Raw genomic sequence first — 26,897 nt, forward strand, 5'->3', positions numbered from 1 at the left:
TTGGAATTTGTGATATAAGAAGGTAAATTATTCACAATATGTTGCATAGAGCATATATAATTATCATACATATTCTACAAATTTTACTACAACATATTTCTGCAAGCTATATTCATGATTATTTGACAATTTAGAATTCATTTCAATAAAAAAAACACGTGGAAAAAATTTAAAACAAAAATTCCTCTTCAAAAATATGTCAATGAACATTTGGCCCCATAATCCCCTAAATTTCCATCTTTTTATAACGTTCTCTGTAAAACATTGTTGAATGGACTAGAAATGATGGATTTCATGGGAAATAATCTCCACAATAAAATAGTTTTACTCAAAACAACATGAAAATCAAAAATTTTCAAGGAGTGGGGGCAAAACGGGCACCATAGCTTATCCTAGAGTAGCCCCACATTCATGAAACCATCACCAATCGATTCCTGAGAAAATTTCCTTTCGAATGAGCTATAAAACTAAGATAAAAATTTCTATTGTGAAAGTTATCAATTTTTTCCACCTTTGGGTTCGGAATTCCCCAATGTGCATGGGCTGGAATAAAAGTGGTTACCTCAAGCGTGTGCTAGAATAAAGGCGTAGGTCGCATGATCGATTTCTCTTCATCGATGCTCTCTTCTGTGAATAAAAGTGACAAGATGCAAGTTTGTCAGCATTTTTTCACTTCAAACCGCTAGGCAGCAATACAATATAGTGAAAAAACGCTGACAAACTTGCATCTTGTCACTTTAATTCACAGAAGAGTGCATCATGCGTGAGCAAGAGAAATCGATCATGCGTTTTACGCCCTTATTCTAGCACGCTTGACTTAGTGTTCAAGTGGGATTACCTCAGTACTCCCCGTGAGGAATCCAAAATTACGGTAAATTTCTAATCAATGACCGCGGTTCCAAAAACTAGACGAATTTTGAGATAGACCCTGAAAATTCAACTGTAATTAATTGAAAAACGAATGGTAAATCATATTTTGATATTGAAAATTTCAATCAAATTTGACGGCTCGCATGAATGATGAATGCATCCCGATAATAGAAACATGTAAAACAGGTTGTGTTCCACATGGGATAAAAAGTCAGCGCAAGAAGATATTCAAAACGATTTTCCCGAACACCAGCTAATTAAAAACTGCCTACTGAATATCTTGTTCGAGATCAGCGCAGCGCATTGTATAGTGTGACAGTTATGCGTAGACATACTGTAGTGGGACAGTTATGCGTGGAAATTCAACAATGGGACAAATTGACTTGGCTTGCTTTTCATTGAGTTTTCCAACAAAGTTAATTTTTGGTAAGTGTGTTCTAAAACTATACGTAGAAATAAAATGTTAGCGTTAGCGTAGTTACGGTATACTTCGTAGATTGGATATTAGCAACATTCATGTTTTTTCTTTTGATAATCTCATCTAGAATGCCTTCAGGACCAAGGCTAGGGAATAAGCCTTGATCCAATCTTAAATAAGAATACCGAAACCATGAATATTGCTATTCCCGGCCACGTCCATCTTTACCGTAATTTGGGATTGGGGAAGGAAATGTTAATGTAGCACTTACTTATGAGAGGCCTCCGACTCAGCGACACCCTCATAAGTGCTACGGAGTTGGGGGTTGGGAGGGGTATTTGGTCATCAGGATTCGCCTGAAAAGCTAGCGATAGACCCAAAGTAGTTTTTGTTTAATTGTTTTTGATTTAATCTCTTGAATGCCGGCAATCAAAAGAGGACAAATGTTTGATTTACAGTATAAAGAATGTTGTTTCACGTCACAATAGTCGATCACGCGTTCAACGGTAATAACGATCCGCTTTCTACCTAGTAAAAAGCAGAATAGATCCCTACAGGGTAAACTAAATAAGAAAAAAATACTTTGTTATAATTCACATGGAACTGTCATTTACATGAACATACAGCCGACCAAAATGCACTCACAATGCATAGCCTATTCCACGATAAGCGACCGGTTGAAACGAGCAAATTGCCGCACTTCAAATAAGCGAGAGAAAAAAAACACCCAGGACAACCGCAGAAACATGCCGCACTCCGAATCGCGAAAATCTGATCACGAAACCGTTACATCTAAAATAAATTCGGGTATTCTGTTTAAAAGGAACGGACTCACCAAATGCTTGCAGCCTCCGGAAAAAAGTTACTTATTCCCCCGCCGCGGCGCCGGTCAACGTCCACCCTACTCTTGATCCAGGTTGAAACGTGTTTGTTTTTTTAGGTTCAGAAACTGAATGCACTCGATTTTTTTTTTCAACGCGAAACTGAACAACATTTAAAACGCGGAAGAGCAACAATTTCACGCCGAAAGAAGATTTCCACTTTGTCACTGTCACGAAGAACAATTCGACAAATTTAAAACGATTGCGGCCAACTTGCAATTGCATCAGCCGAATTTATATGATCTATACGTAGAAATAAAATGTTTGATGACATTATACGTATAATTGTCCCATGTTACTTTTTTGTGGATTTTGACTTTTTGTCATCAGAAATAAAATGTTTGATGACAAAAAGTCAAAATCTACAAAAAGTAACATGGAACAATTATGCGTATAACGGCAGTATGATGGTCCATTCAAACAGCTTTCCAAGTCATTTCTGATCCAGTTTTCGATCTTTCCATGAGTCCTCCGATTTCCGATCCCTTCACATACCGACTCATGGTGGTTTGGCTGTAGTACTGTTCTATGTGGTGGTTCAATGTTTTCAAAATCAAGCATAATAATTTTTCTTCAGAAAACGGTTTGAACACTAGTATGGAATTCCGTCAACGAGTATCGCAATACTCGCTTTGGATATTACATCACCCAGGCAGTTAAGAATCGCCGGTATATATAAGTATATTCGATAATAGCTTATTCCCTTCAATACCGTTCTACCAAAAACACCGTTCTGCAGTGTTTTCAGGCACAGCAGTTTCGGATTGTTCATGAACTAGGATTTTGGAATACGCATTTTTGTCTTTGAACCAGTTTTGATAGACTCACACTCAAATCTCAATCAATACGCTTTCCCGTGAGAGATCTGCTTCGTAAATCTCACGCTTGAGATTTTGATGCAAAATCACTCAACTAACTCAAACCGTAAAAAATGATTCAGTCGCAAAACCCGTCAAAAACTCGTGAAACCCGAATGTTGTTGTTTACGTTAGATAGGATTACTATAATTTTACCAGACCAACAAGAAATTATTGCCGTGTGTGAGTAAACTGTGGAAATATGAAACAATGAGTCAAAAAGGTGAGCCAACTCATCCATGATTTTTTGACTGCTGAGTTGCGTGATTGACAACTCACGCATGGAAAACATCAAGCGTGAGTTATGAGAAATTGAGTTTTTCACAACACTGCATTGAACTAAAATCTGGTTTCACAAAATCGAGTTAATGTTGTCAATTATTCCCAGCTTTAAGGGGTCGTTCATGAATCACGTGGTCCAGTTTTGAATAACTTTTCCTCCCATGTTATTATTATTGATCTTTTGAGTGTTTTTCCCCTTTTTTGTCACCAGTTTTTTTGCTTATTGACTGGAAACAATGCTAGAAGACATTTTTAAATAAACGTCTAGTAATTGACACGTACACTGTAGAATATGTGTAGTTTGGAATTCCATAAATCTTAAAATGAAAAAACACGTTCTTTGTCATCCACTGGTTCTTACACTGATAAAAATCCACAAGTTTGTTATGTGTGCTTAAAATTATGGATCGATTCATGAACGTCTATATCAATTTGTTGTGATTTTCTTGCAAACTTCGTGTGTGTTACAAATTCAATTCTTTAGTTGTGCTTTATGGACTGATTAAATAACCGATCACAAAGATTCCATAATGTTTCCACATAAGTTCCAAAAGCTTTCCTGTTCAAATTTGTGTGCGTCAAGCTATTGGTGTTAAATATTTAAGAGACATGTTAAGGCAAGATAATATTGAGTCCCCAGTTAAAACTGAGCATTTATCAAAATTAACACATCAGTTTTCTACCAAATTTAGTAAACTTTTTCTTCAACTTTCAAGGAGACGGGTTTATTTCCATTTCAATTCAGGCAGTGGCGCGGGAAGTGGATAGGATAGGTAGTACATGTGCTAAGGACAACAATGTCTGGGTAGGACAGTCAAAGGATTGTCTTTCCCATAATTCAACTAGAAGTCATATCATTCCTACAGAATTTCTACAGCCATCTCTGTATATGTTTTTTGATAAATTGCAGAGAGCATTCCTGGAAACATTTCGTGACAAATTAGTAACGTTTCCACTCTCGGGAGATCCCTGAAAAATCATTAAAGAATTCTTGGATTAATCCAAGACCTGTGGCATCGTGTATTGAGTACACGCATCTTGAACAAAGTTCACTTGTTATATACAGCACGAGCGTGGTGCTGTAGGCGATAACCGAGGAGGCTCTGGAGCTTCCAAGGCATTTTTGAAAGAAAATGTTGGCGATTTTTCAGGCGATTCCTACAGAACTCTCGGAGCACACTTTGTATAAGTACTTGGCTGAATTGTCTTAGGTATGACAATGAACAAAATGAATCGTATTTTGATCATCCTTATAATTTTCTCGGGAAAGTATTGGAACGAAAAGCAAATTACAAATTTCTTTAAAACTTTAAAATGTTCCAATCTTTTGTAATTTTTTTGAAAATTCGCATTGAAAACGAGTTTGTAAATTTCTCAGTCTGTTGACTCAATGCCTTCTTTTAACACGGCAAGCTAAGAATTATTAGTTTTATATTATTATATTTTATTATCCAATTTTTTTTTTAATTCTTTCAGCGAATTTGGCTAAAAAATATTAATGACTTATTTTATTTACTTTATTACTTTGTTTATTTAATTATTTCAAAAAATCGAACAAACTGCGAAACATATCGGTCTTTAATGTTGTTCCATAATTGCCTTATTTGTTTCTAATATAATAAAATTATCTTGAAGCTTTCTCAGTCTTGTTTGAATGAACGGCTTGGAAAAATAGTTACTTTCCGTATACGGTCCTGGGTTCCAAAGGATTGAAAATAAATCTTTTCTTCCCCATGGACATAAAGTTTTTGCCAATGTTTGTCCTACAGATAGTTTCTAATGTGGACACGCCTATACCGGAAGGATGTTCAAGAAGATTTTGCCTTTCATAAGAGAAAAATCAAACCATATAATGCTGAAAGTACAGGGTGTGTCGTATTTTACGTCGGTATGTAAAAACTGAATAATTTTATAAAAATTCAATCAATTTATATATTTGAGGAAAACCAATAATTGAATTTGAACACTTCACTTCACTTTTGCAAAGTGAAGTAAAGTGTTAAAGTTCAATTAGTGGTTTTCTTAAACATACTCTAATAATCACTCCATAAAGTTAAAAAAAGTGTAGTACATATTCGAGGTATTTTTATTTTATCTAACCCTTTACAATTTATTTTGATTATTTCATGTAAACAACATCAATCAAATGGCTGCCTTTATTGGCCACAGCAAAATGACTTTTGTTTTTGCACTTTTCATTACTTTTCGAGGATATCGAAAGGTTTTGCGATGAAATCGGAACGATCTCTTGAGCTCGTCTATGGTCTGAAGTACGCTGGCATTTACTTCGCTTTTCAGAAAGCTCCACAACATGACGCTAGGAGGGATCAAATCAGGATCCCCAAATTCAAACCAAATGTCTCTTTTTTTGCCATCAGACGTTCACGAAATTTACGTACAATTTGAAAAAAAAAAAAGGAATGGCCCAACGAATATTTTGGCGCGAACGTCGGCCCATTGTTTGGTCATGGAATGACGTTTCGATAAGCTTGAGCAGATTTTCTGTTCTTGAAATGAGGAATATTTATTTAATGCTGCCAGATGATGTCTGTTGATCATGATATTTTCAAGGATATGAACATTGAGTTAACGCAACTGAAAGACTATTTTCAATATAAAGCTTCACTATTTTTGTGGGTTGTTTCGGTTTCGGCTATTCATGGTTGAAGTTGTTCTGAATTGAAGTTTCCAAAATATGCAATAATTGATCGGTTGATATATGTCAATACACATACCGACATAAAAGATGGCGCAACCTGTACAGTCCAGATTTCGTTTCATTTAAAAAATTTCGCTGATTTTAAGATTCCGTATCGAGCTTTAAGAAACTTTTCCATATTTTGTTTCGTCAATACCAATGTTAAAATTCCGTGTTTTGTTTCGTTTCATATAGACATGAAGAAATGCTTATCACATACACTCCCGTGCATAAGTTTGGGTGCACCCCCTAAAAAACATGAAAAAGTGTTCAGTCAATATCTCTGTGATTTCACGTCCAATTGAAACTCTCTAAGCCGCATTCGAAAGGCAAAGAGTTATTCTTACCTTGTATGTATTTTTCCAAAACCATTTTTTAAATTTTGTATGCTAAATTTTTACTTAAAGTTGTTACATTTTTCAAAAAACACACTGAAAAATCATATCTAATTTCCTCAGCATTGGATCGACCAAAATTTTAAAACAAAGTGTCATTAGAATTGTAATCTTATATTCTCTGAAAAGCACTAACGAAATTTTTGCGGAAAAATCTGAAAAGTATTCAAAATGAATGAAACAGTCAATCAAGTCATCGTGCAAAAGTTTGGGTTCACCCCTCAGTATGGTGTATCGTGCAAAAGTTCGGGTTCACCTGAACTTATTAAATCTGTTAAATCTAAAAACAATCATGTACGTGCCATTATTTGCGCTCAAAAAAGCTTCAAACTATTATAATCGGTTGAAAAATGGCAGAGATATTGACAAAAATGACGTGCGTGCGGCTCAGGTGAACCCAAACTTTTGCACGATTTGCACCATACTGAGGGGTGAACCCAAACTTTTGCACGATGACTTGACTGACTGTTTCATTGATTTTGAAAATTTTCCGGATTTTTCTGCCAAAATTTCGTGGGGTCTCTTCAAAGAATATAAGATTACGATTCTAATGACACTTTGTTTTAAAATTTTGGTCGATCCAATGCTGAGGAAATTAGATATGATTTTTCAGTAAGTTTTTTGAAAAATGTAACAACTTAAAATAAAAATTTAGCATACAAAATTTAATAAATGTTTTTAGAAAAATACATACGAAGTAAGAATAACTCTTTGTCTTTCGAATGCGCCTTAAAGAGTTTCAATTGGACGTGTAGTCACAGAGATATGGACAGAACACTTTTGTACGTTTTTGAGGGGGTGAACCCAAACTTTTGCACGGGAGTGTACCTCTAATAAGAAGTACATTAAAAGTTTATGTAACCGTATTTTATATTTGTTGCTAAGCTTTAACTCAAATATTGATATATTTGAGATATTAATATTAATTCAAAATTATCAGCAGTACAGTAGATATTCATTTTCATTTCTTATCATTTAATTACAATAGGATTAGGAGCATAATGGACACGTGAAGAAAATGTTATTTAAGACCATAAAATGGCAATGTTTTCAAGTTTGATGTTAGTACGACGGCTTGAGCATTCTAATGCTGGCTACGGCAACATCGTGTTGGTTGGTATAGTGCTTTCCCCCACAGAAAGATTGGAAAATTATTGTCAATTACAGAAGCTTGGAAATAATGGTAACCGATAGCACACTAGAGCACTTAAAAACAACAAACTAATATAAAAATCAAACAAATTGACTGAATGGCATCAAATGTATAGTATGAGATCCTAGCCAGACGGTAGGAAGAAAAACGGTACACACGATCTTTACAACAGCACCAGTATTAAGAAATGCTTGATGGTCCGAATTAGAACAAGGTCCGAATTGAACCAGCTTCCCCTAAAATATAAAGTTTAATTTTTTTAGTACACAAAATCCCTATTATTAACATTTTTCAAATTTTCACCATAGATTCTTGATAAGAAGCCGATGTTTGGGATAAAGTTTCATAATGAAGAAATATTCAATATATTTTTATATATTTTTTTCTTTTTATAAAAGTTGTACTTAGAACTTGAAAATTAAGAATCATTTAAAGAAAATTAAAACATAAAGTATCAAAAATTTAATATGTTTTAATGATTAACCACAATGATTATAATGATGACTTTTCTGGAAGTAGCCATATTTAAGATATTTCAAGTTTAATGCAAAAGTTTGTTAATTAAATAATTAAATAGACCATTATTTTTTAGATTTTTATTTTTCGCAAATAACTAATGGAAATAGCCTTATTTGTATTTAACTCGTATAATACGGGGGCCTTCCTTACCCGAGGGGATAGAGTCTGCGCTACAAAGCAAATCCATGCTGAAGGTGTCTGGGTTCGATTCCCGGTCGGTCCAGGATCTTTTCCACGATCATCTCAATATTTCAACCAATTTAACAATAGACGTAAAATCTATTTAGTTTCGAATTTGTTCACTATAAGTTTGATCTTTGAAGTCCTATAATTAAGATGTCTTCGTCAATTTGAGATTTGTTTTTCTCGTTCTAAGACTTTCCCAAAGCTCTAAAAAAGTGTGTATTGTAGTGCTGCCTATCAGATGATAATTCCGGCTAACTTGTATCATAAAACTAAAAAGAAACTAAATCAAAGTTAACCCTAGAGGATTTGTCTAGATAAACACTGTTTTTGGCCCAGTGTGCAGTGAACGGCATAACGGAAGAAACGGGAAAAAACGCAACATAGGCAAATTTGAGCCCGTCTGCCGTTGGGTGACCCGCGCGCGAATCCTCCTGCAACAAGTAGGGCTGCCGGGCTTCAGCAGCAAAAGAGTCGTGAAGTGGAGAAAATCGATTTCTATTAGTGTGGCGTTGCTTCCCCTCTCGCCTCTCGAGCTGAACCTCTAGGAGCTGCTTGCAATTTCGCGTTTCGTTCTCTCCCCACAGTTGTTTGTGTAGGCCAAATCTGGTCGAGCTAAATTGTGACCGTGAAGTGGAAAACGGCGGTTTTTCACCCGGGTTGACGTCAAAAGATATATCCATGGGAATATTAGTGTAACGTGCAATAGCTTCCAGTCCCCTACATTAATCAATATTTCTGTGCGAAGTGAGTCTACAGTTTGAAAATTGTTCGAAAAATGGAGCATTTCAATCTTGATGGAGTGAATGGGGCAAAGCTCGCGGGAATACAGTGACACAATCCCATTAGCTGAACTTCACCACCGAGTGCCTAGTGTGAAGCCTGCTGCCTATGGACGCTATGTGAAGGTATGTACCGTGAGAGGGTGTGCTGTGCACTACGGGTGAAACTGTTCCATGTCATTTGGGTAACTATCAGACGGTGCAGATGTGCGAAGATAAAATATGATTGTAATAGGGTGCCGGTACCAATGGTTGTGAAGTACCAGTAGATTGGACTATAGAAAATATTTCCAGTCTATATCTCGTGGATTACAGTGAACACATGACAGACATGAGGTAAATGTGTACTGAAAAACTAGACATCATTTTCAGGTTGGCTAGCTTGATTTCGTTTCGTCAAAATTTGCACATCCAAGCATGGAACGACCGTGTTCTATGTAATCGACAAAACGCTGCGCGCCAAGTTGCAGCGAGACATTGATCCACCCATTTCGGTCCACGGATTGGCCCACCACCCAAAGCTCCTCTGCGGTGTGGGATTGCTGCTTTTGCCGGGGTCACCAACACCACGGTACGAACTGTGGAGCAACCACTCAGAAAGGCATCCCCAGGGCTTTAGTTTAGTATTGGTGTTGAACTTATATGACGACCGAAGAAAGGGTGGACTGGCGGCTGATTGTTTTTTTTTTCCACTTCATCTATACGGCCTTTTCGTCATTCTTGATGGAACATTTCAAGTGGTTCCGGAGCAAGGTGTGTATTCTGCGATGATGGGTCGAAGGCTTGTGCTGACTGCCAACTGCACTTGATGAGTCTTAGTCATGAATATGGATCGATGGTCGGGAAAACTTACAGCGGTGTTTGGGTTGAAGTCGGTATCAGTTGAGTGTGGAAAACTACGTCGAAGTATCAGAGTCCTTGACTCGTCTAGGCGTAGCAGTTATTGATCTAATTGATTAGGCGATAATGAACTCAACATTCTTTGGACTGTTTGTTTGTTGTTTCAACTGTTCGTCCAATTGATTAAGTAAGGAGGCCAAAGAGTCGTGGCGGTAGACGCGCAGCTATTCAGCAAGACCATGATAAGGATCGTGGGTTCAAATGCCACCGGTCAAGAGTCTTATCGGTTTGGGAACAGTCTAGACTTCCCAGGGCATAGAATAACTGTGTACCTGGTGCATGATATAGTCATGGAAAAATGGTCAACTGACAATGAAAGCTCTCAGTTAATAACTGTGGAAGTGCTCATAAGGACACTTAGCTGAGAAGCAGACTCTGTCTCAGTTGGGGCGTAACGCCAAACAGTAGATGATGAATAAATCTCACGCTTCACTTTATCGTGTGAAAGATATCTATGTGTTATAATTCTGGAATCTGTCTAATACTAGGTCTGATCCACCCATTTTGTAGGACTCAGCGAGAGGTGGCACAGTATAGCACAGAAGCTGTTTAAAAGTTGATAAATAATTAACGTTTCGGTAACTCTTTTAATGAGTACCTACCTGCAACAGCGTCTTCCCAGGAGGAAAATTTCGTTTATGTATCTCCTCTAAATAAGCTTTGTGTCAGAATAATGGATGTGACGAAAGGATAATGAGTCATCCTTTTTCGCTTTTCCTGTTAACGAAACCGTCAGATTAAGTGTAAAGCAAAAGCTCTTTAATCCTTATCCAAAGTGTTTCCATGATAAATCATTGATTATGTATGTCTTTTATGCATGGAATAGTTTGGCTCTATTCGATCACATTGTTTTTATAATTACTAGGACAATAATATCTTACAATTTTAGAACATCTTCTTCTTCTTCTTTACATTACGTCCTCACTGGAACAGAGCCTGCTTCTCAGCGTACCGCCGTGCGGGGTGACATTGGGCCTAGGGGGTGACTTTGACCGCCTCTTTCGATGCATCTCATAACTAGTAGGAACGTCAAAAAACTAATCTATGACCATTTATTGGCTATTTATAACGTATTCTTGAATCTTGACACATTGTTTTCATTATTCTGGCATTAGCTTGCTGTAAAAACCTTGGCCCAAAGTCACCCTTATGGCCCAATGTCACCCCGCCTTACGGTAGTGTTCTTATGAGCACTTCCACAGTTATTAACTGAAAGCTTACTTTGCCAAAGTTGCCATTTACGCATTCTTATATCATGTGGCAGGTACGATGATACTCTATGCCCAGAGAAGTCAAGGAAATTTCCATTACGAAAAGATCCTGGACCGACCGGGAATCGAACCCAGACACCTTCAGCATGGCTTTGCTTTGTAGCCGCGGACTCTATCCACTCGGCTAAGGAAGGCCCCACATTACTTATTAAATTATTTGGCTTTACATCAATTATCTAAATCAATCAAAAGCCTCGCCAACAATATTTCGCCAATTCGCTCGGTTCATGGCCGCTTCTCTCCATCCTCGACTGTGACCCACGCTCTCCAGGTCCTGGTGCACCTGGTCAATCCACCTAGCACGCTGCGCCCCACGCCTTCTTGTTCCGACCGGATTCGTAGCGAACACCATCTTTACAGGGTTCTTATCCGGCATTCTTGCAACATGCCCTGCCCAGCGCATCCTTTCAGCTTTAGCTACCTTCACGATACTGGGTTCGCCGTAGAGTTGAGCGAGCTCGTGGTTCATCCTTCGCCGCCACACGCCGTTCTCCTGTACGCCGCCGAAGATCGTCTTTAGCACTCGGCGTTCGAAAACCGCAAGAGCTTGCAAGTCCTCCCTGAGCATAGTCCACGCCTCATGCCCATAGAGGACTACCGGTCTTATGAGCGTTTTGTACATCGTACATTTGGTGCGGTGGTGAATCATTCTTGACCGCAGTTTCTTCTGGAGCCCATAGTAGGCACGACTTCCGCTGATGATACGCCTTCGTATTTCCCGACTAACATTGTTGTCAGCCGTCAACAAGGATCCAAGGTAGACGAACTTGTCCACCATTTCGAAGGTATCTCCGTCTATCACACTTCTTCCTAGGCGGACCCTGTCGCGCTCAGTTCCGCTAACCAGCACTTTGTTTTCGACGCATTCACCATTAGCCAACAATCTGCCAGCGTTTCAAATTTTCTCCCAATAATATCCATGTCGTCCGCGAAGCAAACCAATTGTCCGGATCTCGTGAAAATCGTGCCTGGACTGTTAAGTCCGTCTCTTCGCATGACACCTTCGAGCGCAATATTGAACAACAGGCACGGAAGTCCATCGCCCTGTCGTAGTCCCGCCGCTACTCGAACGAACTGGAGTGTTTGCCCGAGATCTTCACGCAGTTTTGCACACCGTCCATCGTTGCTCTGATCAATCTTGTGAGCTTCCCGGGAATGCTGTTCTCGTCCATGATCTTCCATAGCTCTACACGGTAAAAACTGTCGTATGCAGCTTTGAAATCGATGAACAAATGGTACGTAGGGACCTGGTACTCACAGCATTTCTGAAGGATTTGCCGCACGGAAAAGATCTGGTCCGTTGTCGGACGGCCGTCGATGAAACCTGCTTGATAACTTCCCACGAACTCGTTTGCTATAGGTGATAGACGACGGAAGAGAATCTGGGATAGCACTTTATAGGCGGCGTTTAGGATGGTGATTGCACGATAATTTTCACACTCCAGTTTGTCGCCCTTTTTGTAGATAGGGCATAAAACGCCTTGCTTCCACCCCTCGGGTATTTGTTCCGTTTCCCAGATTCTGACTATCAGCCGATGCAGACAAGCGGCCAACCTGTCCGGGCCCATCTTGATGAGTTTGGCTCCGATACCATCCTTGCCAGCGGCCTTGTTGTTCTTGAGCTGTTGAATGGCATCATTAACTTCCCCATCGTGGGAGCTGGTTGGTTTCCGCTGTCCGCTGTGCTGACGTAGCCATCGCTTCGTTGTCCTGACCTTCTGTGTCTTTATTCTCTGCGCCATTCAGGTGTTCATCGTAGTGCTGCTTCCACCTTTCGATCACCTCGCGTCCGTCCGTCAAGATGCTCCCATCCTTATCCCGTCACATCTCAGCTCGCGGCACGAAGCCTGTTGAGTTTCGGATAGAACTTCCGCGTTTCTGGAGAACGGTACAGCAACTCCATCTCTTGGCATTCCACCTCTTCCAGGCGGCGCTTTTTGTCCCGGAATAGGCGGGTTTGCTGTTTCCGCTTCAGTCTGTATCGTTCCACGTTTTGCCGCGTATCATGCTGCAGCATTGCAGCCCGCGCTGCATTCTTCTCCTCTAAAACCTCCTGGCACTCCTCGTCGAACCAATCGTTTCTTAAGCTCCGTTCCACATATCCGACAATGCTTTCGGCAGCGTCGTTAATGGCTGCTTTGACTGTCCTCCAGCAATCCTCAAGAGGGGCTCTATCGATTTCACCCTCATCCGGCAACGCTCAAGATGCTGCGCGTACGCATTGACGACATCCGGTTGTTTCAGCCGCTCGAGATTGTACCGGGGCGGGTTTCGGTACCGTATATCATTGATGACGGATAGTTTTGGTTGCAGTTTCTCCATCACCAGGTAGTGGTCGGAGTCAATGTTAGCACCACGATAGATTCTGACGTCGGTTATGTCGGAGAAGTGCCGACCATCAATCAGAACGTGGTCGATTTTCGATTCTGTCTGCTGAGGTGATCTCCAGGTGTACCGATACGGGAGGCTGTGCTGGAAATAGGTGCTACGAATGGCCATATTCTTGGAGGCGACAAAATCTATCAGTCGTAGGCCGTTCTCGTTCGTCATCCGGTGGGCGCTGAACTTTCCAATCGTCGGTCTGAACTCCTCCTCCTGGCCAACCTGAGCGTTCAAATCTCCTATGATGATCTTGACGTCGTGGCTTGGGCAGCAGTCGTACTCGCGTTCGAGCTGCGCGTAAAATGCGTCCTTGTCATCATCAGTGCTTCCGGAGTGTGGGCTATGCACGTTGATTATGCTGAAGTTAAAGAATCGGCCTCTGATTCATAACTTGCACATTCGTTCATTGATCGGCCACCACCCGATCACGCGCCTTTGCATATCACCCATCACTATGAAAGCTGTTCCCAGCTCGCGTGTGTTGCCGCAGCTCTTGTAGATGGTATGATTACCTCTCAACGTTCGCATCAATGCTCCCTGTCCAGCACATCTCCTGCAGCGCTACGATGTCGAAACCGCGGGTCTTCAGTTCATCGGAGAGTATGCGAGTACTTCCAATGAAGTTGAGAGATTTGCAGTTCCACGTACCGAGTTTCCAATCGCTAGTCCTTTTTCGTCGCTGTGGTCTTTGCCGATTGATCCGGTCCGTATTCTCTCGTTGACGTTTCTGTGCTGATGTGTTTTTACGGTTGGCTTGCAGGGCCTGACACCAACCCCCTAGATTTCCAGAGGACCATTCCCCCTAAATGGTCGGAAGGCCATAGTGCGCAGTTTAGCTAAGAGTCCTTCTCTGGCACTCGGACGATGATCACTGATCAGCCACCCATGATATGGGGAACAGACGCTGTTGTGAGCCGCTCCTAATATGGAGTACAGACACTCCAGGTTTGCAAAAGCTAAAGCAAACCCCCCTCCCCCTTCCCTGTCAGTATACGACCAAAGTTCCCACCGGGGGTTGATTACCCGATCTTCCCCAAGGTTACTCGTACCCCGGCCAGTACCACGAGGAGGTAGGGATAAGAGTTGCTGGGCAAGAGGCTAAGGACCGCACAAAGGGGTCTATTTTATACCTGCAGGTACGCGAGGTACCAAAGGTACATGCTCACACAGAAAAATATATTTAATTTTCAATGTGATGTAAACTGAAGTCTACTGTAAAAATAAATCGAATTCATGTGTTATTACAGCATCATGAAAACATAAATGAATGTACATTCAATTTTCAACTAAAAATGATTTAATATTACATGATCGTGTAAATTTAAAGTGAATTTGATTGAAAAATAATGGATTGGTCGTTGAAATTTAGGTTTATTTTGATGCTCCAAATATGTGCATAAAAGTAAACTTAAATTTACAACATATTTTTAGCTGTGCAGCCATTTACCGCGCCAATACAAGCTTTTGATATTCAAACAACTTTTCAGGCCAGCCATGTTGTATGCTGTACCGATATGGACTAGCTGTTGTAATACCAGGAAAAAAGCTCTGCAGAGAATTCAAAATAAAATTTTGAAAATGATTTTGAAGCTTCCTCCCTGGTATAGTACCAATGAGTTACATAGAATATCCAATGTTGAAACATTGGAACAAATGTCAAATAAAATAATTAATAATTTCAGGCAAAAATCGTTACAATCTTCTATTGTCACGATTAATGTTATATGTTTATTTATGTTTAGGTTAAGTATATTCAAAGCGTTTTTTTTTCTCTTATAAGCAGGTGAAATCAACTCACCTGTAAAAAATCTTAACTGACACGGCAAATGAAATGTAATATGTTGTTAACAAAATGTTGATAAAATCTTAAATTCGTTTTACCAAATTAGGATGATAGTGTTGTCTAATAACACAGAACACCTAGATATAAGGAATGAATGTAATGTTCGAAATGATACTAATAAAGAAATTAAATTAAAAAAGGCGGGTTCAGCTCCTCCTAAGGTGATACATTATGCTCACTTTGTGGAGAAAACCAGGAAGGGTAGGTGAGGAAGGGCTTCTTCTTCTTCTTCTTCTTCTTTCTGGCGTTACGTCCCAACTGGGACAAAGCCTGCTTCTCAGATTAGTGTTCTTATGAGCACTTCCACAGTTATTAACTGAGAGCTTTCTTTGCCGATTGACCATTTTTGCATGTGTATATCGTGTGGCAGGTACGAAGATACTCTATGCCCTGGGAATCGAGAAAATTTCCTTAACGAAAAGATCCTCGACCAGCGGGATTCGAACCCACGACCCTCAGCATGGTCATGCTGAATAGCTGCGCGTTTACCGCTACGGCTATCTGGGCCCCAGGAAGGGCTGAGGAAGGGCTGGTCGTTTTGTTTACAAACATCTGAGACAGGTAGTCGGACAATTGACTTCTGATTGGATGGAGAAAAAAAATGTTGTCAGAACTTATTCTAATGCAGCCGCATCTGCGCGTAGCGTACTCTACTTTTATCTCTCTTTTTAACTATTTCGTTCCGCACTATAGGGTCCTTAAATGTTTAATAAAATCTTGTTTTCATTTGATAACACGAAAAAGCATGTTACTACAACTATTTTAGCAATTTTTCTCGCTCAAATAACGGATATATCATATAAAAACTTTAATTTAAAAACTGGATCCATAAATGAACCTTGACACTTGAGATCATGTTTGACGTTCGCTGAGTCGCTAAAAATACACTGGGGTTGTTCCTATCTGACATTTCAGAAGAGAAAACAAAATACACCTAAAATTTGAGTTTAAACCAAGGGGTGTGACAAAATCTACAATAACATAAAAAAAATGTTTTTTGTACTTAAACAAAAGAAAAACATTAAAAAATTTAGTAAACATGTGTTTTTAGCCTTAAACTTAAACTTAAACTTAAACTTAACTTAAGCGTTTGGCCAGGTCCGTCCCACTTGGGCTCAGAGTGGGTACCACTTCTAGTACTGCATTTGGTCCCTCGGTAGCGCAAAAGGTACCCAAGTTTGATAGATCACACACTTTTCACGGCATTCTAGATTACCTTATGAGCCACAAAATTTTGGGCAACTTTAAGGGACATGGAGGTCTTTAATGTGTCTTTGGTTTGGCGCTAAAATTGGGACAGGGCTTTAGGACCCTATTGGCAGCACGGTTAGTTTCAGTTCGAGCGTTTTCCAGGCGAGGCAGTAATGTTTGTAAGCAAAACGGCCAGCAAGTTAAAGGTGGCCTACTAGCCACTTTCGCCAAGTCAGATAACCTTACTCTGGCCACAGAGTACAATGAACCAGCCTTGCTGGGAATTTACACATTGGAGAACAGACGACGAATTACACAGGCCATGTATGCAGTGAAGCTTCTAAATGGAACCATAGATTCTTCAGAACTTCTGGTCAGAATAAATTTCAATGCACCTGAAAGATCCATTCGAAGACACAGTTTCCTCCGATTGGAAGGCCACAACAGTCATATATTTGGAGCATCAAAATTAACGTAAATCTCAACGACCAATCCATTATTTTTCAATTGAATTTTAATTTACACGATCATGTAACTGTAATAACACATGAATTTGATTTAACTTTACAGTAGACTTCAGTTTACATCACATTGAAAATTAAATATTGTTTTCTGGGATTTCGAACACTTTCAACACGTTGCTCACCTGTTTGACTTCAACATGCCTGTCTCTGCAGTACAGCAACGATTTTCGTCGCATTTCCGCACTAATCAAGCTGACCAGTTATTTGTTTTGTATGTGTACTAAGTTAGTTTTGTGTTTTACACTGTACACAGTACGAACGAAACCTGTAAAATTATAGCGAGTTGAATGTAACAAAAGGACTCCATCATATATGATAGATATTTATGTGCGATCTCAAAATTACATTGCAGCTGGTTTCAAAATGAACTATAATTAGCTACCAAACTAGATGAATATAAAAAAAAGTCCTAAGCGGGAATTGAACTCGCAACCTCTGGAGCGATAGCTACACGCCCGAGCTCTCTAAGCTGTCTCACCATAGTAAGTGTTTGACAAAAGTTGAACAGGTTCTGCGTAAAATGAGTGTATCACAGAATCATTTCAATGGTTGTCGGTTTCATCGAGAAATGATTGAAAGAGCAGTCAACAATGGAGCGTTCTCTCGGTCGCGTGATTGTTGAGCGTGGCTGGGTTTGTTTTGTGGCAGATTCATGTAAATATCTAGCGGAATTAACCGAAATTTAGTTGGAAGGGCCCTGATTGGTTGACAGATGGTCTTATTTGCTTCAGCTGTTGGCTAACGCTTGTAATTTTCAAATGCCTGCTACAATTTTCCGTCGATGTCCAAATTGCATGCTGCTTAATATTCACAATTTTTTGCTGTGTAGTTGTTTATTGTTTTAGTTCATTAGTGTTTACTCAAATGCAGATTTTTTTATATCACAGCTAAATGTTGTAAATGTAAGTTTATTTTTATGCACATATTTGGAGCATCAAAATAAACCTAAATTTCAACGACCAATCCAATATTTTTCAATCGAATTCACTTTAAATTTACACGATCATGTGATATTCAACAATTTTTAGTTGAAAATTTTGCTAAGAGTCTCGATAATAAAGACAATTTATTCATTCATTTAGTTGAAAATTGAATGTATATTCATTTAAATTTACATGATGCTGTAACAACACACGATTTTGAATTATTTTTACAGTAGACTTCAGTTTACATCACATTGAAAATTAATTTTTTTTTCTGTGTGTTTCATTGAGACATAAGTCAGATGGAGATTGTTATTAATAAATAAATAAATAAATAAATAATGGGGCGCTCATAAACCACGTGGTCATTGAGAGGTGGTGGAAGTTGGGTGTTACCCAGACACCCAGAAATTGCATAAAAGTTCACGTTATAACTCGTTTATTTATACTAATTACATCGAAACCTCAAAGCACCGACGATAAAATCGTCAGATTGATGAGTTTCCTCGCATAAAACGCTTTTTTCCTGAGTTGGTCTGTACATTTTGTTCCGTCCTGTATACTCGTACAAAGGAAGTTGAATCAATCCGTAGCAGCTGTCAAATCAACATTTGTTATCATAAGTTAAATCGCATAAGATCACAGGTTAGTTCGGAAGAACATTTATATACTCGCATTGAATGTTATTGTTCATCACATAATATGTGCACGTATATCGCCTCCACTTTTGTACGTAGAAGGCCTTTTCGCGACATCTTATTAGTGAAATTTTGCACATACAAAGCCTCCAGGTGATTTCGTTATACGTACATTTTGGATGTCTGGGTAGCCAAATGACCACGAAAAACCACGGTAGGGGTTAAGCAGGGTCAACCACGTGGTTTTATCGGAGAAAAGAAAACATGTTATTTTGGCAATCAATAGTGTTTTGGGTTGAGTACTTTCGAGCTGTCATCCTCTCCCTATCCATTTTATTCAAATATTCTTAAAATAATAGTAACCATACATTATTATTTATTTAGTTGGTGTTGCATCAATTAGTTTGATAAAACCTCGTTAACGATGTTACGCCAATTTACTCGGTCCATGGCTGTGTCTCTCCAACTTCGATTTTGGCCCACGTTCTTCAGATCTTATTGCACTTGATCAAGCCACCTCGCTCGCTGTGCTCCACGCCTTCTTGTGCCAACCGGATTCGACGCGAACACCATCTTTGCAGGATTGTTGTCCGGTAGTCTTGCAACATGCCCTGCCCAGCGCACCCTTCCGGCTTTCGCTACCTTCTGGATACTGGGTTCGCCGTAGAGCCTAGCGAGCTCGTGGTTCATTCTCCACCGCCACACACCGTTCTCATGCACTCCGCCAAAGATCGTCCTAAGCACCCTTCGTTCGAACACTCCAAGTGCTTGCAGGTCCTCTTCCAGCATGGTCCATGCTTCATGTCCATAGAGGATCACCGGTCTTATAAACGTTTTGTACATGGTAAATTTGATGCGGGGATGAATCTTTTTCGACCGCAGCTTCTTCTGGAGCCCATAGTAGGCGCGACTTCCACTGATGATGCGTCTCCGTATTTCACGACTAACGTTGTTATCAGCCGTTAACAAGGATCCGAGGTAGACGAAATCATCAACCACCTCAAAAGTATTCCCGTCTATCGTAACACTGCTTCCCAGGCGGGCTCTGTCGCGCTCGGTCCCGCCAATCAGCATGTACTTTGTTTTTGACGCATTCACCACCGACGTTTCAGGCGGGTGTAAAGGTCTGGCACCGTTTCAAATGTTCTGCTGACAATATCCTTGTCATCCGCGAAGCAAACAAATTGGCTGGATCTTGTGAAAATTGTACCTCCGTTATTGAACCCGGCTCTCCGCATGACACCTTCTAGCGCGATGTTGAACAGCAGGCACGAAAGACCATCACCCTGTCGAAGTCCCCGGCGGGATTCGAACGAACTGGAATGTTCGCCCGAAAACTTCACGCTATACTGCACACCGTCCATCGTTGCTCTTATTAGTCTTGTGAGCTTCCCGGGAAAGCTGTACTCGTCCATGATTTTCCATAGCTGTTCGCGGTCGATGCTATCATAAGCCGCTTTGAAATCGATGAACAAGTGATGCGTTGGGACTTGGTATTCACGGCATTTCTGGAGGATTTGCCGTACAGTGAAGATTTGGTCCGTTGTCGAGCGGCCGTTGATGAAACCAGCTTGATAACTTCCCACAAACTCATTTGTTATTGGTGATAGACGACGGAAGATAATCTGGGATAGCACTTTGTAGGCGGCATTCAGGATAGTGATCGCACGATAGTTTTCACATTCCAGTTTGTCGTCCTTCTTGTAGATGGGGCATATGACTCCTTGCTTCCACTCCTCCGGCAGCTGTTCCGTTTCCCAGATTCTGACAATCAGCCGGTGCAGACAGGCGGCCAACCTCTCCGGGCCCATTTTGATGAGTTCAGCTCCAATACCATCCTTACCAGCAGCCTTGTTATTCTTGAGCTGATTGATGACATCCTTAACTTCACTCATTGTGGGGGCAGGTTGGTTTCCTTCATCCGCCGTGCTGACGTAGTCGCTTCCTCCGCTGTCGCGACCCTCGGCGCCTGTGTTCTCCATGCCATTCAGGTGTTCATCGTAATGCTGTTTCAACCTTTCAATCACCTCACGTCCGTCCGTCAAGATGCTTCCGTCTTTATCCCTACACATTTCGGCTCGCGGCACGAAGCCTTTTCGGGATGCGTTAAACTTTCGCGTTTCTTGTGAACGATTCCATTTCTTCACATTCCGCTTCTTCCAGGTGGCGCTTTTTGTCCCGGAATAGTTGGGTTTGCTGCTTATGTTTTCTTTTATATCGCTCCACGTTTTGTCGCGTTCCTTGCTGCAGCATTGCAGCCCACGCTGCATCCTTCTCCTCCAAAACCTGCCTGCTTTCTTCGTCGAACCAACCGTTACATGTCCTCCTTTCCACGTACCGTAATCCGGGGGCAAATTGATCACTGGGGTGAATTTGATCAGGTCGGTACCAAATAGCATTTCCTTTCAAGAGTGCTTAATACTTCGTTGCCATCATAGGCATTCCATGTTTTCTAGTTTATATATGTCTAATGATGGTTATAAACTATTTCATTTTTATTAAGGTCAGTTTTGCATAGAAATATTCACAGTTTTTGAAGGTGTTAGCAATACTGTTTGAAATGTCGGTACTAAACAATCCGCTGGTGCTAAGCATGCATGCAAACTTTGAGTGCTAAAAATGTTGTGTTAGCTTCAGTGTGAACTGCTGAACTCATTTTTGAAATCGTACAACATTACAAGAATAGTTTTTTGCTCGTAAAACCGTTTTTTGTTGAAAAACGTGCTTATTTCAAGGGAAACTGCATACATTTAGGCGTATTATGCAGATTTACAAAGTTTAAATTTGCAATAAAATGATGATATACAAGAGTTGTAAGCATTTTGACATTATTTTCAGATTCAGGAGACCCAAATTTAGTAGAAAGGGAAATTTTACATTCTAGAATATGCTTTATTATATAGTGATCAATTTCACCCCAATGTGTTAATTTCAATTTTTGATATTCAAACTAATTTTATGATATGTTAAATTTTATTTCCTTGGAAATCGATTACATAAACTGTTAGAGATTACTGAAGTACTGATTTTACCAAAATAAATTTGACAATTTTTGGATTCCAAAGGAAATCATGACAAAATGTTGTTAAAAGTGATCAATTTGCCCCCGGATTACGGTACCCGACGATGCTCTCGGCTGCGTTGTTGATGGCTGCTTTAATGTTGCCCCAGCAGTCCTCAAGATGGGCTTCGTCAAGCTCGCCCTCTTCCGGCAACGCTACCTCGAGATGCTGCGCGTATGCGGCAGCGACGTTCGGTTGGGCCAGTCGCGTTAGATTATACCGAGGCGGGCGTCGATACCGTACATTGTTGATGACGGATAGTTTTTGGCGCGGTTTAACCATCACTACATAGATAGTGATCAGAGTCAATGTTAGCGCCACGATAGGTTCTGACGTCGGTAATATCGGAGAAGTGCCGTCCATCGATCAAAACGTGGTCGATTTGTGATACATGCATACATAATTAAATGATAACTGATCTTTGAATTTCCCACATTTGTCAAACCTTTCAAATTTGATGTAAAAACTTATTGGCTTTTCTCGACAAAAAAAGACAAGCTCGATACGTCTGATAATAACCGGAAGTCGAAACGCGTAACGATAATTAAGCTGCAATCATTTTACTTCACCGAGGAAGCCAATTTGTTTTTACATTACACGTTGCACAGTGAGATCAATCCCCAATGGTGATAATACTAATTTAGTCAACATATTTACTCAGAAGGGGGCCTTCCTTAGCCGAGTGGTTAGAGTCCGCGGCTACAAAGCAAAGCCATGCTGAAGGTGTCTGGGTTCGAATCCCGGTCGGTCCAGGATCTTTTCGTAATGGAAATTTCCTTGACTTCTCTGGGCATAGAGTATCATCGTACCTGCCACACGATATATGAATGCGAAAATGGCAACTTTGGCAAAGAAAGCTCTCAGTTAATAACTGTGGAAGTGCTCTTAGAACACTACGCTGAGCAGCCGACTCTGTCCCAGTGGGGACGTCAACAGAAGAAGATTTACTCAGAAGTCCTTAGTATTCACAAATAACTATTGGAAATTTTCGAATTTCCCTTATTACTCTAACTGTCCGATTCCAGTTAACATTATTTCCCGAAGGTCCTTAGAAACGTATCTGAATTTTTAAAATAAGTCAAATTATAAGAGAAAAATAGAAGAAATTGTTATAGGCGTGTCTCCAGTATTACATCAAGATTTATCATATAACTTTTGTACAGATAACTGATAAGATTTATCATGTAACTTTTTGAATTTTGGTAGCTAACTGTAATATAGAGTGGGTAAAGTTATATTTCGCTTTCATTAAAACGTCTTCTGAGTTTTTTAAAGTTTTCAGGAAAACTCAAATTTCGAAGCTTATTTTAAAACATATGATCATACTTTATAACTTAAAATGCTAATGGGTTTCTAATAAAGTATAAGTATAACGTAGTACATATAGAGCGGTTCCACGCGAAATCGTCCATAAAATGCTGAAATCTGACATGTACCATTCCGATTTGGATGAAACTGCGCAGATGTATTAAGTATATGAGACGAAAATTATCTCATATAATTGGGGATCGTTTAGAATCGAGAGTAACTTCTGATAAGGGCGTATGTATTTTTGGCACCACCATTTTAAAAAAAATGGACCTCGGAAACCGTTTGTTATAGAGAAATAGTGTCTGAGGAGGGATGATAGACAATCAAATAGGCTTTGTAAAAAAAATATACACTGAAAAAAAAAATACCGTCGGACGGGGCTACTTTTGATTCCAGGGGCTACTTTGGACACTCACCTTTTGTATTTATTAGCAGCGTAAATATCAATCTGAGCAATTTTGTGTCTTCAGCACTTTTATTAACCAATATATGCTCTACCACTAGGCATGATTTTTTCTTGGAACAACATCAACAATAACAGGATAAACAAGAAAATATTTCAAAAAAGCCCGAATAAATATTCACAAGGTATAAAACATTGGCTATACAAACATTGTTTGAATTTTACCCATGTCTTGGAAACTTATTGGGAGCATCACAAAACTATCGAATCGTCATGTTTTATGAAAATCTTGTGATTTGTTTAACTTAAAATTGTTGTTTTATTAAAATAATTGATCAAAGGTCTTATTATTGCGACTTTTATTTTATTATAATGTTTTGGTTTGTGTATTTTACAACATAAAAAAAAATAAAATAAATGTTTGTAAAAGTGAATAGACATAAAACACATATATTTCAATACGTACCAATGCCAAATTCACAACATAATCTCTAAAAAACTATTTTTCGTCATATTTTACATGAATTTGTAGTACAGAACAATTGCATCCTTAAAATGCCTAAATTAAACTACTCTTAAGCCAGCTCTAAACTACTAAGAAGCTAAAAGCACATTACAAAAGCAAACTTACTTCTTTACGATCTTGCTAAACTTTACTTTACTTAAAGCGTTTTTAATGAAAATTACTTACTGGTATTAAATTAGTTACCGGTATTAATGTGATCCTTCAACATATCGTTCATATAACAGTAAGAATAGAAAAAAAAAGAGTTTTTGTACATAACTCATTCATCATCGCAGTACCTAGTAGTTACGTCGTTCGTTTATGTCAACTTGAAAATCGAGCACTCGTAACCAGGCATTGCATTTCATCCCATCTTTCGATCATCTGAGCATGATATGGATCGAATTGTGAGATATCATCATAGAGCTCTGTGATCGATTTTCTTTCAGTATCTTATGCTCAGATGAACATCTTGAACTCAGCAATCCACGCATTTGATTTACTTGGCGAAAACGCACACACTTTGTATGAATACACACGTTTGACAAGGGATTGATAGTGAAATGGCTAACCGGGCAAATGCTTAGCTATAGCGGAACCCTTCAATCACAACTAAGGTTAGTGAGGAATACTTATTAAAATGAGATCTCGTTTTTATCTTCATTAACTTTTTAGGGTTTGCTACATTTTTCTTTCACCTCTGCAGAAAAGACGGAAGTAAAAATAAAATTGTGATGACATGAAGTAATACAGTTGTTGGAATCAATAAAAATATCTTTAGTTGATAACATGAAGAATTGCATGTTTTTTTATTTCAATTCATCTTCATAATTGCACTTTGATATTTGTGATTTATTCATAAAGCATGTACCTTCAGCTTTCCCCATGTACGACTCGCATTAGCTCACGTACCCTGAACAACCGTGGCATTTAGGAATCTGGTCAATTATTTCAAACATGGTTCTTACCGATAACAATTACAATGCGTTTACTCCAATATCCACTGAAACGAAAATTATGTTTCATAGCTGTTTAGCTAAATTGACGTAAGCTACGAATTTTCATTAACGCGGTCTAACGCCTAACATGGAATGTTTCGAAACCATCCCACAAGGACACCACGTAGGTGAAGTGCGCTATATATGGCAAGATAAGTAAACAAACTGTTCGTGAAACAAATGTCATACAGTCTGGATTTCCCTGATTATTGAACAACTCAAAACGCAACCAATCACTAAGGGCCGATTTCTTTACCTCAGCTTACGCCATCAAACACCTTTCCTTATATGGTCAAACTAGGTTTAAGGCCTAAGCGGTGGTGAAGAAACCGCTTATAAGTGGGCATTCGTTAATCCAATTAAATAGTAGGTATTCAGAAAAACAAATTCAAGAGAACTTACATAGTAACTCTATGCCAAAACATTATGCCTTTTATTCTCTGAAATACTATTATTTGACAAGAACAATAATGCAAACCCGACATTGTTGTTCAGACTATAAATTCCAGAAATTTCAGTTTTCGCTGCTTGAAAAGTCAAAGGCTGACCACAATTGTTCATTATTCTAAGACTATTTTTTGCCACTCTTGATTTCCGAACACGACGATATTTTCCAAAACTGCTCTCCAGTCATACGTTGTTTATTCTGTAAAGGAAATGAACAGGAAAATGAAGCATAATAAGAACAGTTAGTTAGGAAGGTAATTTGGGCCAAACCACCAAGCAGCTGTCAAGATTATCTTTTAATGCTCAGGATTGATAGATGATATCATTCCAGAGCGCTCTTGGATTAAAGATAATATCTTTCCATTATCCGAAGATGATCTTATTCATCAGATGAGATTGCAATGCCTGCTCGTAACTGATAGTTCTATTTAAGAGGAAGTTGAAAATTTAAGTTTCATACTGCAAACTGAGAATAGTGAATGGCATGTTTCGTTGAAATTTGTTATATATTTGTAATTGATTCTAGCTTTGCAATTTTCTACATTAAGTTTATCAATGAAAAACGTTCCATAACATCACAGTGGACGACAATCTATTGAATCAGTTTGAAAGTTATAAGGAAAAATCATTTCATTAGCAAATTGTGAAAATGTCCAAAGTAGCCCCTTTTTTGTCTTGAAGGACACACTTTTTTCGCTATTCAAGCATTTTTGTTATTTCTTGATGGATTTGCCTCATATTTTGCACATTTGTTACGTACATATACAACTTAAATATAGGCAAAAATTATCAACATCTATCCATAATTCTAAGAGTTACAAATCCTCAAAGTTAAAGAAGGTGGAAATAATGTCAAAAGAAGCCCCGTTTGACGGTACTTTTATGTTTATGAAAAAATCGAAATTAAACCTTAAAACACAAATTGCAAAAAATAGGTATCTTCGATTTTTTTCAAATTTTTTCTGTAAAATTCCAATGTAAAACCAGATGTTTAAAGCACAGTTACAACATGGTGCAATCTAAAATAAAAAAGTTTTTCTAAGAGCAACTTTTGGTGCATTTCTGAAAATTCAATTTCTGGCCGTAGAAAAGACGTTTTGATGCTGTAATATGATTCTTCATTCAAAAACAATTCAAAATGCTATTAACAATGATCTTCCTAAAACTAGCCGTTTTCTAGATATTTAGGATTCAATTTTATCAATATCATAAAACTTAAGAAAATACGCCCGTTTCATAAGTTACTCCAGATGCTCCACCAACAATGTTACGTTTATCTCTTTCCACATTAATATCCCATGTTTTAAGGGCAGTTTCAACATGGTGCAATTTAAAATAAAATGTTTTTTCTAAGGGCAACTTTTGGTGTATTTCTGAAAATTCAATTTCTGGTTATAGAAAAGGCGTTTTAATGCTGCAATATGATTTTTTATCCAAAAACAATTCAAAATTCTAATATCA

The 26,897-nt window shown here is 39.0% G+C and overlaps 1 protein-coding gene across 1 annotated transcript in view; it reads left to right on the forward strand.

Annotated features, from left to right (window-relative positions):
* LOC110675138 (protein pygopus-like) overlaps window positions 1–26,897 on the forward strand; it is a 165,615-nt gene that overhangs the window by 6,901 nt on the left and 131,817 nt on the right. Inside the window, exon 2 of the mRNA XM_021839519.1 lies at window positions 9,005–9,164. The gene's annotated coding sequence lies outside the window, so the exon portion shown is untranslated. The remainder of the gene's footprint in view (window positions 1–9,004; window positions 9,165–26,897) is intronic.

Source organism: Aedes aegypti, chromosome 2 (genome assembly GCF_002204515.2).
Source record: "Aedes aegypti strain LVP_AGWG chromosome 2, AaegL5.0 Primary Assembly, whole genome shotgun sequence".
Lineage (NCBI taxonomy): Eukaryota > Metazoa > Arthropoda > Insecta > Diptera > Culicidae > Aedes > Aedes aegypti.